This window comes from Salmo trutta, chromosome 7 (genome assembly GCF_901001165.1).
Source record: "Salmo trutta chromosome 7, fSalTru1.1, whole genome shotgun sequence".
Lineage (NCBI taxonomy): Eukaryota > Metazoa > Chordata > Actinopteri > Salmoniformes > Salmonidae > Salmo > Salmo trutta.
In genome coordinates this window covers 30,380,472-30,385,914 of record NC_042963.1, presented here as the reverse complement: position 1 = coordinate 30,385,914, position 5,443 = coordinate 30,380,472, and the positions used below count along the sequence as shown (strand labels likewise).

Sequence of the window (5,443 nt, the reverse complement as noted above, 5' to 3'; positions counted from 1 at the left end):
ATCATTCAATATTGGCAACACCCAGAGTCATATGTTTAAACCCATTGTGACATATTATTGGCTATCTAAGAAGTCACTAAACGTATGGTGTCCGCCTTTATTTGACCATAATAGGAGCGAAAAGGAGGACTCGACATTGGGCTCCTCCCCAGCAACAACACCATTGGAAGCAGAGACCCTAATAAATGACTAAGTCTATGATTAGAACCAACATAACGAACAATGCTTTCATTGGATTTGTTGATGAGCCATAATACAATAAATACACTATTTGAACTCCACTAGCCATTACCTTATCAGAAGATAGACAATTAGAAACCATGTTTCATAAAATGTATAAAAATAAACTGAACATAAGGTTGTGTCCCATCAAGACTTTCCAACTCTGTAACACTGGCTATCCCCCAACCCTCAATGACACCAAGGACAAAAAAAATATTACTTTGTTTAGTGTCCTCATAGGATCTCATGAGAGTACACTACATTTGGCCTAAACCAACAAAAGGGACAAATAATCAGATATGAAAGTGAGTGGTTGTGAGGAAGAAAAAAAAGCAACAACGTCCATCTTGTAAAAATGGTGATACCTAGAGAGCTAGGGGAAGGGAAGTGTGAATAGTCTTCATCTTTTTTCATTATGTGATAGCTAGTTGTTTCAATATAATTCACAGTGAGAGCTTGCAGTGACAACTGTTTGTACATTAGTCTCCTTAACTTTGGCATATCCAGCTGGCCAAAACTGAAAGGCTGCTCCAAGGCTAGGAACTTACAGTACTGTGGGGGGAACAGTGTGAACTAAAGTTAATGTCAATATCAATAGCAAATGCAATGATATAGTAGAGTACTGTTTTTATGACAGATATCAAAGCAAATTACTTTGCTACCGGTATGTGTGTAGCATACCGGTAGCAAAGTAATTTGGAAACAACGTTTTTGAACAACATGACTGAATAGACAGATGGTGCTTTAGGTTCTGTTGATACTGAAATAGGAATAATGATATTAAAGATAACCCACCTGCAGAACAAATGCACCATTGTCACTGTCATTGTTCTACATGCCCACGTTCTGGGAAACACATATAAACATGGGATCAACAACAGCAATCACAAAAACATGGTATCTATCACAAATAAACCACAACAAATAAACATTGCCTACCAAAAACCTCAAAGCCCTCTTACCTTTTATTTAAACCTTTATTTAACTAGGCAAGTCAGTTAAGAACTATTTCTTACTTACAATAACAGCCTACCCTGGCCAAACCCTAACCTGGACAATACTGGGCCAATTGTGCGCCGTCGAATGGGAATCCCAATCACGGCCGGTTGTGATACAGCCTGGAATCGAGCCAGGGTCTGTAGTGACGGCTCTAGCACTGAGATGTAGTGCCTTAGACCGCTGCGCCACTCAGGAGCCCCAACCCTTCCACCCTGTGATGAAATAATTTTGCTCTTTCTTGATTGCCTAAGCTTGTGCATGTTTTGTGATGTGCTGAAAATCAAGAGAAAGACATGGGTGAATATGAATGTACTGAGGGATTTAAAAAAATACAAGTATAAGAATGACCATTGAGAGAAGCAGATGTGTGATTCTATAGATCCAAATGACCGATGGGTTGTATGTATTGGCCTAAAGGCAGGTTTATACTTTCCACATTCGTATAACTGCATGGGTATATACGGATATCATTTTAAAACTATAAATGGGCTTTAATCCCAGGGAGGTACACTACACTGACCTTTGGGCAGTGGTAGTTGAGGGTGAGCTGGGAGTCGAAGTACATGATGGCGCGCTGTGGGACGTCCACACACACCAGAGACCACCTCCAGGTGGATAGGGATAAACAGTAGCCTCTTCTGGAAGATGTCCACCTGGAAAAAAATTGTTTGGGTGGCATCTTAATTTTTACACATTTTCCCTGTCAACTTTTCTTTACTCTTCAGGTATATTACCAGGTATATTTACAGACATGTTGATCGCTGTGCATTGTCCATGTACAAAAAACTATTACGTAAAGTACTTCTGACATGCCGTTACAAAACTACATAAACAGTGTATACAAACAAACAAACAAACACACTTGACAACATGCAAATGAAATTTCCCCAGGGATAACTCACATTTTCCGTCCACTGTTTTACCCGTCATAGCCCTTTGTTCTCAACTTGTCGGGAAAAAAAGCTGTTGAAAAAATGAACCTGAAATAAAGAGGAGAGGACAGCAGCCACGATGTGAATGGGAAGACAATAGACAAGGTGAGTGTTAAAGCACACACAATAGTGGGGCTTTCGTGTGCTGGGGAAAAAATGCTTGCAAATGAGGAATGGGGCATAACATGACCGATGAGGTAAGAGGATGCCAGCACCTAAATGTCATCCTCGTTTCTCTCTCCTAAACATATATTTTACATTCATATTACTAGACAGGTTCATTTTCTCACCTCTTCTGGGGCTGTGTCCATGACTAAATCCCCATACATGTTCATGATCTGTCATTCCAAGACATCAGAAAAACACTAATATTTATATTATTTAGTCACAATGTTTACAGAATCACACACTGAAAAATACATGAAAATAGCACACTTTATTCTATACTGATTAACAACTCGGTATCTAGGAAATATTTCATAAACTTCTAAAGTAAAAATAAATAAATTCTCACATCACATTGTAGGTGATTTGGACTGACCAAGACAGACCAATTGAGATGTGCTAATAGTGTTATTTTCAAATGTTAATGAGTCATTGAGACAGTTCAGTCCATACAATGTGCTGAGATCATCCATTGGAGGACATAGAACCCCCTCAGTCCCAGACAGACGCTGGTAAGACTGGATGAGTTGCTGCACAATCACTTTCCTTTGTAAGGGACAACAACGAATGAGACACCTTTCAACATAAAAATACTAAACACCATGGTCGTGTTAATTTGGCACCAAACGGGAGAACACATTCAAACCACAGTGATACAGGGAGAGGCTACTTGGATTTGTAGAAAAACGTTCATTTTCATTTCCCATTGCAAAACGCTTAAAATACTTTTCCATTGTGTGCCTAATGAACATGACCCAGGATGATGATAATGTAATGAGCATGATGAGGTAAAGGCCAATTATTGTGAATCGGGGAAGTTCTCGCTGGGGAAGATGTCCTGTAGTTTGTCCACATGGATAGGGATCATGCTCCCATACTGTTGCAGGAACTCATCCAACATACCTGGAAGAGGGAGAGTGCAGTCACATTGCCACATAAATTACATACTGTATAACGTCTTTTATTACCAAATTAATGTTATTATTACCTTGTGTTATATTGTGGGTGGATGGAAAAAGTCATTCTGATACAACGTACAACTTCTGGTTGGCATGTTATATGCTAAATGGCATCTATTTATGTTTCATGACACATCCAACAAATTCTGTCCAAAAAAAACAACAACATTATACATACCATCTCCAGCCTCTATGTCATCCCTCTCCTGAAAGCAGCCCTGAGATCCCCCATTCAGATGGGATCTTACTGGCTTCTGTCTGCTGTGGAGGTATCTGTTCCTGCCATGTCACCTCCTAGTTCTAGTTCACCTGTACCCTAGGCCCAGAGTTCCATCCCATTTAGCCTGCTGGCACCACGTCCTCCAATGCAGGGCCAAGTGAGGGAGAAGGTTCACAGTCCTACTAAATCTATGCCAGCGCAGCAATCAACGTACCCTAAACCCATTGGCCTGTGTTTTTATTTGTGCGAGGCTTCCAGAGTCTCTGGCTGTGTGTCTACTCTGATCATGCGATGGTGATAGAAGTGGTGCAGTCCAGTCATCCTCTCCTGGTTCTCCCCAAATGAAACCCCCATCTTCCTCCTGGTACATATCCATATGTTCTTCCAAGGCCCACATGTTAGCTTCCTCCTCATGCCACCCTAGTTTGAGATGCATGGAAGTACTAAGGACACGGTGAGGCATGGAGTCCACTTGGTTTCCTGGTCCGGTCACCTCCCGCCTGTCTGTTGCCGGGACCCCTGCCAGTGTCAGTCCATTGGTCCAGTGGTTCTGTGCAAAGCTGCCTCCACTGTCTCACATCTATCTGTCTCACATCTATCACCCCACCAACACCACTTGCTGTAGCCTCTGCCTGGAATACACAACAAGTTAAGTGAACATAGTTGAGGATCAAATAATAGTAAATACTGTTACGACAGTAATGGTAGTAGTAAACCAGGTAATCATTTCTAGTGTTTACTTAACATGGATTACTGAAATAAGTATTTTAATCCGGGAACGAAAATAAATTCATTTCTGCAAGACTGCAAATGTATCTAGCCCAATAATGCACTAAAGGAGCCTGACATTACTCCTTAGTCCAAGGACCTCACACATTCTAAAGATTCTTCGGGATCGGTGTCCCTTCCACGGGACGGTTGAGCTAATGTAGGCTAATGCGATTAGCATGAGGTTGTAAGTAACAAGAAAATTTCCCAGGACATTGACATATCTGATATTGGCAGAAAGCTTAAATTCTTGTTAATCTAACGGCACTGTCCAATTTACAGTAGCTATTACAGTGAAAGTATAGCATGCTATTGTTTGAGGACAGTGCACAATTTTGAACACGAAACATTATTAATAAACAAATTAGGCACATTTGGGCAGTCTTGAAACAAAATTTGCAACAGAAATACAATGGTTCATTGGATCAGTCTGAATCTTTGCACATACACTGCTGCCATCTAGTGGCCAAAATCTAAATTGCACCTGGGCTGGAATAATACATTATGGCCTTTCTCTTGCATTTCAAAGATGATGGTACAAAAAATACAAAAGAAGGGTTGTTTATTATCTTTTACCAGATCTATTGTGTAATATTCTACCACATTCCTTTCACGTTTCCATAAACTTCAAAGTGTTTCCTTTCAAATGGTACCAAGAATATTCATATCCTTGCTTCAGGGCCTGAGCTACAGGCAGTTAGATTTGTGTCATTTTAGGCAAAAATTGAAAAAAAGGGGCTAATCCTTAAGAGTGCGAATTGGCTCTGGATGCCAAAACATCCAAAAATATTCTAAACGTGAATCAATTCTCAATTGCGGTACGGTTCTACTATCATACCACATCAAAATAATTTCACAAATGCAAAATACACACTAAACGTAGTGTTTAAACCAAGTTTAACACAATTGCAGCTGACAATATTTTTCAGTGACAACACGTTTGTGGCGTCTGTCTTCCGTTTATACACTGGTGTTCGGATACGCTTATAGCTAGCACAGGTCTTCCATCTGTTTTATGTAAACAAGCGCTGTAACATGGAAATATGGCCTTGTGGGAGCCTAACCTTATAAATGTGTGTTCACCACGGAAGACAGACGCCAGAAACATGTTGTCACTGAAAAATACTGTTGGCTGTAACTGTTTTAAAACACTGTAGAGTAAGTCTGTATTTTGCATT

General features: G+C 40.3%; 1 pseudogene; it reads right to left on the bottom strand.

Moving 5' to 3' along the window:
* Positions 1-1,378: 1,378 nt before the first annotated feature.
* Positions 1,379-2,482, bottom strand: LOC115197793 (sentrin-specific protease 3-like; annotated as a pseudogene).
* Positions 2,483-5,443: the final 2,961 nt, after the last annotated feature.